We start from the raw sequence: 13,344 nt of genomic DNA on the forward strand, positions 1-13,344 counted from the left end.
GCAAGACGGAAGCCTTTTCGTATGAAGAAAAACATCCAAGCCCTGCTAAATTTTGCAAAAATACATCTGAAGTTTCCCAAAAGCCTTTGGTAAAATGTGTTATGGGCTTGAACCTTTTGGCCATAATTCCATAAGATATGTTTGGAGCAAAAACAACACTGCACATCACCAAAAGAACACCATACCCACAGTGAAGCATGGTGGTGGCAGCATCATGCTTTGGGGCTGTTTTTCTTCAACTGGAACTGGGGCCTTCGTCAAGGTAGAGGGAATTATGCATAGTTCCAAATACCAGTCAATATTGGCACAAAACCTGCAGGCTTCTGTTAGAAAGCTGAACATAAAGAGAAACTTCATCTTTCAGCATGACAATGACCCAAAGCACACATCCAAATCAACAAAGAAATGGCTTCACCAGAAGAAGATGAAAGTTTTGGAATGGCCCAGCCACAGCCCAGACATGAATCCGATCGAAAATCTGTGGGGTGATCTGAAGAGGGCTGTACACAGGAGATACCCTCGAAATCTGACAGATTTAGCATGTTTTTGCAAGGAAGAGTGGGCAAATATTGCCAAGTCAAGATGTGCCATGCTGATAGACTCATACCCAAAAATACTGAGTGCTGTAATCAAATCAAAAGGTGCTTCAATAAAGTATTAGTTTCAGGGTGTGCACACTTATGCAACCATATTATTTTCTTTTTTTATTTTTACTTCCATCCACCAAAAAGATTTTAGTTTGTTGTTCAACTAAGTTGTACAGTTTATAGGTTACATTAAAGGTGGAACAAATTCTGCAATGATTTATCTTTGTCTCATTTTTTTACATCACACAAACCTGACATTTTAATAGGGGTGTGTAAACTTTTGATATCCACTGTATATCTTTTAACTTAATATTTATTTTAATATTTCAGAATTTGAATAAAACCCTTACTTTGCCAAGTAAACTTTTATCAACAGCAACATGAAGGCTAGTTGCATGGCTGTTAAGCTGATCCACTAGCTTCAAAACGTTCTGAACCTTCACTGTTAGGTTCTTTCAACAATTAAAGTGTATCTATAGCCAAAACCTTTTTTTTTCTACACTTTGGATAGCGTGTGGAAGGATAAGCGCTCCTGTCAAGTATCCTGGTCATCACTGTCACAAGGACAGAAGATGACAGGAATTACAAAATTGTACAGGTGTCACCAGAACAGGAAGCGAGGCAAAACCTTCCAATGGGGATACATTTTGACTGGATATGAAGAGAAATCCCATCAATGGGGGCACAGACAGCAAAAAATATTCAGACAGACGTTTAAACCTTACCCTACCCTATCTGAGCTGAAAAAAAAAGGATTTTGGCTATATAAACACTTTAGTAAATTACTTTTCAATTCAACGAGTATAGGTACTTGAATTTTGTGTTTCCATTGAATTGCAACATACTAGATGAACAGTTGAAATTAGGCTTGTAGTGGAAGCTTTTGGGTCTGGGTCTCATGGTCTGTATTTTTCTTTGGCAGGTAAAGGAGGAGTTACAATATCTACACATGGATCCCAATGTTTTTTGATGCTTCAAGCTGGAGTTGAGCTTTAAAGCTTAAGTTTGATCTGCTTATATTTTGTCTTCCTTGGTTCCTCATTCCCCACTCACAAACAAGCTAAATACATTTTTAAATAAAATCCTTCCATTTTTGGTACATGTTCTATTTTAGATTGTTAGGAAACATCTCAGCACCCTTCCTCAGTATTCCCCTCACGGACTCTCAGCTCTGATGAAACCATGGGTAGATGTCAATCTAGAGGATTGAATGTTCCTAGGCAGGCCGTATTTGCATGCAGACTGTCCTAAGTAAAACCCACTTGTGATGCTGAGCCTCCATGATTAAAAGAACTATCCAATGAATAAAAGGAGTGGACAAGGAACAGTAGGGTGTGGAGGAAAAGGCAAAATGATGCTAGACATCTTCCAGACAGGAAAGTAGGCAGGCTCTATTCAAAGCTAAAGAATTTACACACAATATGAAGATCAGATTCATCATTTTCTCAGTTGTCAATTACGACTGTGAAATCTGGACACAATGGAAACATGACAAAAAAGATTGTCTCATTTGACTTTTGGTGCTGAAGAAGGATTTTATGAGCACTGTGGACAGCCTGGAAAACAAACATGTCAATTTGGGAAGGGATCAAACCAGCTCTGTCAGTAGCAGCCCAAATTATGCAGTTATGATGGTCCTATTTTGGTCACACTGGGGTTGGTTTACAAAAACTTGAGCGTTAAAAACCTGGTGCAGCTCTGTGTAGAAACATCAGCTTCCAGGTTTTTTTTTGTCAAAGTGTAATTGAACAAACTGAAGTTAGAAATTGATTGGCTACCATACACAGCTGCACCAGATTTTGCACTCTCCAGTTTTAGTAAATCAACCCCACTGCTACAAGAGAGAGATCACTGGAGAGGGAAATAATGTTTGGGATGATCACTGACTACAGCTTTGAGGATAACACTTGAAGATCTTGCAAGACTAGCAAAAAACCAACTTCTTTTTAGATCTCTCATTCATCAAGTCACTAGCTCTAAGACCTGAGTTGACCACACTTACAGCGGAGTTCCACTCAACCTATCAAAAAATAAAAGTCAGCAGCTACAAAAATTGTAGCTGCTGACTTTTAAAAAACAGCCACTTACCTGTCCCTCGGTCCCATGGTGTGTCCCCTGTAGCTCATTTCACCGGCCGTTCTGTGTACTAGGAGGCCTGCATCTTCAGTGTGGGTACCCGGCTGTGATAACTTGTGGCTTCACAGCCGGGTACCCACTGCGCATATGCGAGTAGCGCTGCGCTTCCTGAATGGTCCTGTAGTTTTCTGGGACCTGTCACGTGTCCCAAAAGACTACAGGGAGGGAGGGGGGGTGACACCTTCTGCTTCTGATCACCTAGGCGATCGGAGCAGAAGTGGGAGCGGGTACCTGTCAAAATTGGGTACCCATCCCCCCCCGCTCCCCAAAGGTGCCAATCCTTAATGGGGAGCGGAGGAGCAGTCCTTAAAGCTCCACTTCCCCTTTTGGGTGGAGCTCCGCTTTAACACATAACTATGGAGTTGGTTTACTAAAACTGGAGAGTGTAAAATCAGGTTCAACTGTTCATGGTAGCTAATTAGCTTCTAGCTTCAGCTTTTTCAATTAAGCATTGACGAAAAAAAATAGGAAGCTGATTGTTTTCTTCTAAAGACCCTATATATGTTGTTGCAGCTTCTGATGCACACTGTTAGAAGCTCACAGTGTACAGTAAAATCAAAGTAAGCAATTTCAGGACAGTAGGGGAGCCTGTACAACTGTGCAAACTGAAGATAATGGAAGAGTTCAGAGGAGAGCCTGCATGACATTTGGACACACCTTCTTACTACATTAGTATGTACAGTATATTATACAGTATATTTGTTTATTTCTCTGCTTTTTATACTCTTCTCTTTATCCTCATTTTATTTGCTTTTACATTGATCTTTGAATAGAGGTGGTATTATGTGCTTATATCTCTTTTATGGTTTCTTTCAGAAATGTAAGAAGTATATCTTAAAGTTATTTTCAGGTGTCCACTACAATGCGTAGACCCACAGAAATAATTGGGCAGAATCCATATAAAGCAAAACCCTGATCTAACATCAAAATACAAGCAGTATATGAGAAAAAATATTTATCATTCAGTTCAGGTGCACAAAGCCAGATTCTAAAATACATAATAAGGCCCTGAACTCAACCTTACTCAACACCTTTGGGCTGAATTTGAATGTTGATTGCAAGCCAGGCCTTCTTGTCCAGCATCAGTACCTGGACCTTCCAAATGTTCTTTTGGTTGAATGGGAACAAATTCCAGATGACACACTTCAACATTCTGTGGAAAGCCTTCCCAGAAGAGTGGAGGATGCTATAGATGCACAGGATGGGGGTAGAGAAGGCTGCTACAGTAGCAAAGTATGCTGAATGGAATGTCCAAAAACTCACATAGGTGTGATGGTCAGGTGTCCACAAATGTTTGGTTATATAGAATGGCTGGAATACAACCAGTCTTGTAACATGCATATATTTTCCACATTGATAAGCTAGGCTGGTGGCACATAAAGTTCCTGATTAAAAAATTAACCCTCCAGGTTCAGCAATGCAACTTTCTACGTAAAATTTCTGCTGCCAGCCTTTTCATTGGACATCATCACCTCTGTTCAATGGCCAGGGTGCTCACTGTTGTGCCCCACTTTCATATAATTGTCCTGTGTTCTACTGAACTGAATTAGGTTGCTATTGTTTTGTAGTATGCTGACAAAGCCCTTTTGGCTACTACAACTTGTTTATTAATGTGATTTTAGTATATTCCTCTGTCCCTTGTTTAGTGCTAGTTGTTTTAGTCCTAGCTAGACCCTCCTCACTTCTTCCATGTTCCCTCAGTCAGTGTTAGTTATTCACAGAGATGGGACTTAGGAAAATCATTGTCTTCATACTCGTCAAAAGAATGGAAAACACTCTGTACTGCAATTAAAGTAAAATTGTGATGGATTCAACTTATTTGTCTTATTAAAGAATTAAGCTGCCTGTGGATGGTGCCAAGTCAGCAGGTGACATGTCTATCTGAATAGACCAGGGTTAAGGATATATGTCAATGCATAAAGAGGCATTTGAACAGTTGCCATAATACTGAAGCAAGATGTAGCAGAGTAATTATCCTGAGTAGCAGAGTATTTGCATTCTTCAAATGTATTTCAACTGTGGATTAATGTGTTTGTCTGGAGTTCTTCTTCAAGCTGCACTAAGAAACCAATGTCTCAAAGAAGCATAATTTTTTGCTCGATTTTAATGGGCAAGCCTTCATTAAAACATTTCCTGTCCAAACTAAAATACTTGGACCTTTCCAAGTCTTAAAATGATAATGGTGCCGTTTTCCTCCTCTGGAGACAAATAAGCAAATTCTTCCTTATTATAATACTTAACTTATGAATGCAATATTTTGAGCACGAAGGGAAACAAAATTAAAGTTCTGTTTTTTGGGTAATCCCAGCGAATTATTGTATAACATGAGACAAATGGAACCCTGGTTTATTTGAATTTCAATGAAGAATGATTTTTCATTTAATTTGTGTATACACGAAATACAATTTGATTTTATTTGATGTGTAAAATATATATAAAAAATTCTAGCAGCGTTTCTTTGAGAGAGGCGTTAAATAATGAGAACCCTCAGAAGAAGCTGTGGGCAATTAGGTGACTTCTGATTTTATGAGTTTGGCCGGAAATAAGGACACTTGGCACCTTGGTTAAGCTTCGAGACCTCCTGCCTCTAAATAACATTTTAACATAATGGCTGTAGGAAGCAGAGCTATTTTACTACAGATTAGTGAACTGAATTGAATGACTTGCAATCTGGGGACTCATAAATTTTGAGTGTTCCACCCAAGCTGACCCACATTTTTAAAACATCATTTTTAAAGCTGAACTCCAGCTTAGTACAATAAAACTGTGCATATTTCATACCTGATGGACCACTGGGAAATCACTGAAGTAGATGTCGCTACCTTGTTGCAATCTTCCAAGTCCTCCCAAGATCTGCATGAGCAGCTGCACATTGACCGCAGGAAGTCGCACACTCGGTACTGATAACACTTATAGAAAGCCTTGTATTTTTTTTTCAGTGAATACAATTCACTCTCTAATTGGACAAGATGAAGATATTGAAGTCACCTCTGTCCCTTTCCATTTTGTCCAATAATTGAACACCTTGCATTTATTGAAAAAAATATATTCTTTGTGATGTAGGAGCATTGAACCTTATGGAGATACAGAACGTTATATGTGATGGGTGGTTTGGGGTCCTAGATGCTACTCACCAGCAACTGTGGGGTCCTTCTGGAACCCTGGAGGAGTTTATTAAAGTTTTGAAAGGATGGGAGTGCCTCGCCAGCTTGTATAGTCCTTTTAAAGGTTTTGTTATGCAACAGTCAACACGTTACGGGAGCTCAGTACTCCTCCTTCCTCAAGGCTAAAAAATAGGTTGTGTAAGTGACTGGATTAAAAAAAAAAAACATGTTCTTGGAATTGTAGTGTGGTGCTGAGCAAGCAACCCATTAGGTTCTGAATACAACCCATTAGGTTCTGAAACAACTCATACAGAACCCCAGCAGGATCTGGAAGATTGCAGCTATTGCTGCAATCTACAGTTACTACAATTACTACAGTTACTACAATCTACAATTACTTCAGTAATTTCCATCTTCTCTAGCAGTCCAATAGGTATGAGATGGTGCCAAGCTGGACCAATGTAAGCATGTAATACAGATCATTTCTGGAATTCAGTTTTAACATGAGTTTATTTACAATTAAAATGGTGCCCATCCTTCCATTGCTAATCACTGGCTTCCACAGTTACCTTTTTCAGTTACCGCAAACATTTCAAAGCTGGCTATATCCATTGTGGTAATCCATATTAAACCACAATCATTGGTACATTGCAGTGTGATTAATTTTGAATGGCATTCCAATGCACCTTACAAATGCACATCAATGCACACGCGTATTAGCACACCACAATGCACAAATGGAAACCACCCGTGCTTTGTGATATGCTGAATTGAAAAAAAGTTAAATTTTTGTGTACTATGGTGCATTAAAAGGAAAAAGTGAATGAGTTGCCTTAACACAATGCATGAATGAGCAAAATAATACACATTACCATATGTGCAATGCGCCAGGCAAGTGCAAAGGGAACCTTAAAGAGAAATTACCTACTTATTTTATTTTGTTCCAAAAATTTTCCAAAGCCTAATACATTTTTCTCAAAAGAAAGGAAAACTAACTACCACTAAGTGTTTGCATAATTTCCCAGATTTACATACTTTTAATAGTTTGTATTTTATTATTCCTAAACCTGAGTATCAGTTCAGTACCCAAAAGTCACAAGAATCGCAGATAGCACTTGTGTCCCCGAAAGCTGGCCATACACATACAGATTTCCCTTTTAACAGCGTGGTTTGACAAATTTCCTGCTGCGGCTATTGTGTCCTGCATGCAGGCTGTCAAAAAATCCAAACAGTAGCTACTTCTTATTGGATTCAATCATTGTTTGGTTGACAATTTTCTGCCCAACTCCTTTGATTCTCCAGTAGACATGGTGAGTTCATCTGCCAGCTTAAAGTGTTATTAAACCCAGGACCCTGCATTCACTATATCTGGTTTCCCACGGTACACAGAACATGGAAGTACAATTATGTTCAAGTCGAACTTATGTTAGACTCGAACATCGAGCCCAACACTAATGCCAGTTTCTCTAAATTACTAAGTGATTCACCTAACACTATATTAAAGATCTGTAAAAGAATGTTACCAGTGAGTGTGTTGTCGCAAATGTGCGCAACACACAGTGAAGGATGTAGACTCCATTTTGTTAAGAGTATCCATTTCTCCCTTATTCTCCTTCCCCCCTCCCTTCCTGAGAGACCCAGCGACATGTGGCCAGTATGTGTGTGAGTTAGGAATGTCACAGGAGGGTCATGGGAGCTGTAAAAGCCCCCAAGAGAGTTGGAATCTCTGTCCACAGAACCTGCCAATTGTAACACCTCCTAAGAGATAAAGCAAGCTTTCTCAGGAGTTAAAAGAGAGTCTAACCTCATGAAATCTAACTCTGTGTAGGTGACAGGATCAGATAACTTCTGGTAAATCCATTTTTCCCCTATGTCTCATATCTTGGAATATGAGAGACGTACATAAAAACCGGACAGTTTGATGGGTCACTCGCCTTGTCTCGGACACTCAGGAAAGCAGAAACATAGATCTTGTGAACCATGCAGTATATAATTTCATAATTCATATCTAATTAATCCTCAGCCTTGTCTGCATAATAATCTACTCGTGGGTGGACTGTCACTTGTGCAGATGAAAAGTTATAGGAAAATATGAGTTATGGGAGATTTTTGCTCTAGTTGAGGCATCCACCCATATTTCCACGCCCTAAGTGGAGATTGGCCCTTGACTGCAGAGCCACCCCAGGGGGACTTTAAAACAGGCTGTCAGGCCTAAGAGGAAGGAAGTTGAAGCATTCTCCCATTTTTTCATCGTAACATAGGGAGATCAAAGCACCCTTCTGCTCTGAAACTTGGATCTGCTAACCCAGGACTTTGGCAAGTACTTTAACCCTTTCTCCTCTCTTTGATACCTCTTTGCTGTGCTATGGTTCTTTGTATATGTATACATATATCTTAGTTACATCTTTGTTCTGTAAATATTTTTATTGCTCCTGTTTGACCTTTTAGTAATAAATCTTTCTTTCTGAAAGTGTTGAACTATTTCTATAGCTCTGTATTGCAACTCACGAATTCCTGCCTCTAAAGAAACGCTACTGTGGTTGTTTAACCTCCCTGGCGGTATGATTATTTCAGATTTTTGGTGCTGAAAGCGGTACCATTTTTTTGCATGGAAATATGTATTTTTTTTATTGTAGGCTGTAATTTTTAGGAAAAACTCACTGAAATCTGTCCGAACAAGAGTCTAGTAAACATCCCGGGTAGGATAAAATTTGAAACACAAAATCATAAATTATAATTTAATAAATAATCATAAAAATAATATAAAAATAATAAAAAATTTAATTCAATAATATAATCAAACCAAAAACACTGAAATGTGAAATAGAGCGCCAAGTTCGCACATTGCTGAGCTCAGTCGCAAAATCGTTTTCAGTGTCTGATGACGAATTTCCCCCACGAATCATTATCACTCAATTCTGCAAGTGGTTCTGATTTACTATCGCTGTTCTCTAGCTGATCTAAACCGCTTTTGACCTAAAGGGACACTTTTTGGACGCCATGGACATTTCTCAGTTTCCAGGCAGAAAGAACAGACAAAATGCAGGCAGGGCGCAGGACAAAGCACTAGGGACAATATGTATGTGAAATTGGTTGAGACAGCAATGTTTTACTATGTAAAATGTAAAAAAAAAAAATGACATTTTTTAAAATTTTTAAATTTCCCGCCGCCGGCGGCGGCGGCGCCCGTACGTCCCGACGTCACAGGGACAGGACACAGAAGCCGGATGCCGGCATCGGCCGGAGGAGATGGCTGGGGACGCTGCAGGGGACACATCGTGGGAGCGCAGGGTAAGGTAAGTGAAGAACACATGCCGGAGCAGTGCCGCAGGGTAAGCCCGAGTGTAGCTCGGGGTTACCGCTTTTGGTACTGAAATGTTACCCCGAGCTACACTCGGGAATACCGCTAAGGAGGTTAAACCTCTGTATAACCGGCCTGCGGACTGTTTTATAGAGACGATTATCTCGATCATTATAGTGTTATAGCTGATAACGCCGAGTTTCCTCTTTCTCTGTACAAAAAGGAGGTGGTGGCAGTGTGAAGGGTTAATTGCGTAATTAACCTGACCCAGTAACAACCACTCAGGCTGCCGGTACACCGAACTGTATCCATTAGCTGGAAAATCGTTGTGCAGGGTGCAGCTGGGTGTGGCATTGTTACACATGTCACATCGCGGTTTTAGATAGGCTAGCCCTTCGGTCACGAGTTTGGATGAGAAGGTCTGGGGTCTGACGCCGCGATTATGACATGTGTGAGAATAGGTTTTTCTGCAAAGCTTGAAATATGTTTATTAAGGATGAGCGGACTGATTTTGGTGAACTTTTGGCTAATGTGGAAACTTATTTATTTATTATTTATTACAGGTACTTATATAGCGCCGTTAATTTTACGCAGCGCTTTACATACATACATTGTATATTCACATCAGTCCCTAACCCTCAAGGAGTGTACAATCTAAAGTCCCTAACTCACCTTCATACTTATACATACTAGGGCCAATTTAGACAGGATCCAATTAACCTATCAGCATGTCTTTGAAGTGTGGGAGGAAACTTTTAACTCCACTCATTAACCTGCTTAGGCAAAATCTACTCGAGAAGGACATGATGATCTATTTTTTTAACATAGGGTGTACTTTTTAATAGGTTTAGTTTTTGTGTACATTTAGGATAATTTAATTGATTTAATACAAGGACTTATATAACACCATCAATTTATGCAACGCTTTACATACATATATATTGTACATTCACATCAATCCCTAATCCTCAAGGGGTGTACAATTTAAAGTCCCTAACTTACATTCATACATACTAGGGCCAATTTAGACAGGGTCCAATTAATCTACCAGCATGTCTTTGGAGTGTGGGAGGAAACCAGATTACCCAGAGGGAACCCATGCAGGCACAGGGAGGATATGCAAACTCCAGGCAGGTGGTGCCATGGTTGGGATTTGAAACAATGACCCTAGTACTGCCAGACAGAAGTGCTAATCACTTAGCCACTGTGCTTCCAAGTCATACCTGTTTCTAATTCTTTTGTGTATTTGAATATTATTTCTTTATTTTTGTGTTACTCTTTTAATTTAATGTTTAATGAAGCTTATTTTTTACTTTATGTGGAAATAAGTAAATTAATGGGGGCGCTTTACTAAAACTAAAGCACTCAGAATCTGGTGCAGCTGTGCGTGGTAGCCAATCAGCTTTGAATTTCAGCTTGCTCAATTAAGTTTTGACAATAAAACCTGGAAGCTGATTGGTTTCTGTGCAGAGCTGCACCAGATTTTGCACTCTCCAGTATTTCTAAATCTCCCCCAGTAAGTCTAATGAGGGCCCGTGTTTTTTTTGCCCAAAAACAGGTCCCAGATAGTTAAAAAGGAACTTTTATTAACCACAGGCACCATTTAAAGCTCACCGAATACTTAAAAGCCACTTTAAAATGCACGTATAGCCAAAACATTTTTTTTTCGTTTTGGAGAGTAGTTAGGGGTTAAAAGTCCTGTTAGGTAATTTTTTCCATGTATGTACCATTGTACCATTTTGCAAAATTCCCTTCACTTCCCTTCCTAGAGATGAAATTAGAAATAAGATGAAATCTACCAAAGTGAGGGCAGTTCCCCTCTTAGACAGTCTTAAAGCGGAACTTCATCCCTGAATGGAAGTTCAGCTTTTCTGCCTCCTCCCCCTCTCCTTTTATCTTTTGGAATTTTTTTTTTCTGGGGGGGCAGGTACCTGTTTTCAATGTATTTTAATGTTCTTCAGCATCTTGGGATACGTCACAGGTCCCAAGGGGTTGTGGGCCCATTCACAGGAAATCAGCACTGTTAATGCATGTGCAGTGGGCCTTGTGGCTTCACAGTCAGCTTCACAGTTACCATGGTGGCACTGGGGACCCAAAGACTGGCAAAGAACCGATCTGTGTGGGGACAGCATTGAATCTCTGGATAGGTAAGTGCAGTGGTGTACAGTGTTTACCACAAGGCATACAAGGCACTTGGCATAGGGCGGCATTTTTCAGGGAGGCAGCACCTCCCCGCAGAAGAAGGGATGAAAGAAGGGAGACATGTGCCATAGGAACCAGGTGGGATTCAAGAGAGGCTGTGGACTGTATGTAGAGCCTGACTCTCATTCCCAGGGATGTCCAGAGCTTTGAAGATGAGTGTATTTCTCTCTATCACTGTGGGGGGGAGGGGGTAGTGGAAATCTCTCCCGAGTGGGGAGCAGGGGCATTTGTGGTCAATGTCAGGCACTCTCCACAGGAGGGGGAAGGGGGAGGGGGTGTTGGTCGGTGTTCCTGGGGCCTAGGGCAGCAAAAAACCTAAATACACCTAGGGCAGCAAAAAACCTAAATACACCACAGGGTAAGTGTCATTTTATTAAAAGTCAGCAGCTACAGGGGGACTGAAGAACTTCTTTAAGGCAGGTATGATGGTAAATTCCAGTCATTCAGCCCACTAGAGAGGGGGAAAAATCAGTTCACTCATCCACACTAATAGCAGGGATGGAGGAATCTCAATTTGTATTGAGGCAGCCATAGCACCCATGGTGCTGCAGAACATTGACTGTATCCAACTGGCTTTAGTGAATTTTGTTGAGCTGCAGTACTTGCAGGGCCAATCACAGCTTGAATTTCCTGCTAAATTGGCTGAAATTAAAGCTGTCTATAAGGGCTACCTACCCACTGATGAAGCTCAGTCTATCTTTATTGGGAAAGATGGACTAAGCTCCATTGATATGTTGACAATAAAATGCTGTTCCTTTGATTTATCTCCAATGCAAGACCTGTGAGTCTCCCTATACCTGTTTTGGATATGTATTAATTGTTTCGTTGGTGAGCTCCCATGTATTTACCTCACTCATAGAGTGTGGTGCCTACCTTTGAGTCCATCAAGGCAACTGATATTTGCTTAACCCCTCTCAAGATCCACCCCACTATTTTCAGGGTTTAGGAGGAGTACTGAGCAAGGGTGCTGTGCTGTATTCATGCAGCTATGTACAGCTCCCTGCCAATCCCTAATACCAGCCATGATCTGCCTTGTTGCATAGAAAAGCACTGAGAAGTGATGGTATCACCGAGTCTAAAATAGGGTATTAAACAAAAGAGGAAAATGTTTATTTAAAACTACATTAACATGTAGATTAGGGAGGAATGGAGGAACCAGGGAAGGCAAAAATAAGCAAAATTTCAGCTTTTACATAGAGCTAAAAATGTGCACCAGAGAAAGTGTTCTGCAATACCACAATGATTAGTGGTGAAGGGTGTGCATTGTCTTAAACTTATCTTTAGGCTTTAAATGTATCCTAACCCAATCACCTGAAACCAGAACTTCATTGCTTCAATTCATCAGAACCATCAAAACGGCTTTCCAGGAAGAAAACATTATTATGCCAATAACAAGGCCAAAATAAGCCCCAAAGAACACTATACCAAAACTTCTGTCCAACACCCAAAGTATCCCCCTGAATATGACTCATCTGCTCCAAGGGACATCGTTATTACCATTGTATGTACAATGACAGTTTTCTTGAAGATGTACAATAGAAATTTCAGTATTTAGTTACAGGACTTTAATCCAAAACAGAAACAACAAAATTATATGCTTAAAAAAATGTTTCCAGGCATTTACAAGCAGCATAAGGCATTTTCACAGCCACATAAATGTAACCCGGCTATAACAATCACTGCTGTTATGGGCTTCCTTTGCCAACAGGAGTTATATTCTGTATTGTAAAATAACAGGCCAAAATAGCTGAGATAACTTCCCTTGTAAGCTAAGGCTTCCAGATATTGTTCAGTGATGGGGCTCCAAAATGGAGCTTATTTACTAGTGGATAGCACGGTGCTAGTCAACATGCCACATTCTGTGCTTGCCTAAGTCCCAGCAAGCACTTCTACTATTTGTAAGGCTAGTGCTCCATGTCTTGTATGTTCCATGACTTCAGGGTGAGATTGCCAATGGGACACCAGTGCTTCCAGGTTTCTTTGAAGCATAACTTTGGGAAAATTGACAATATAA

Source organism: Staurois parvus, unplaced genomic scaffold (assembly GCF_062004578.1).
Source record: "Staurois parvus isolate SC_StPar_1 unplaced genomic scaffold, SC_StPar_1.0 ptg000531l, whole genome shotgun sequence".
In the NCBI taxonomy this organism is placed as follows: Eukaryota; Metazoa; Chordata; class Amphibia; order Anura; family Ranidae; genus Staurois; species Staurois parvus.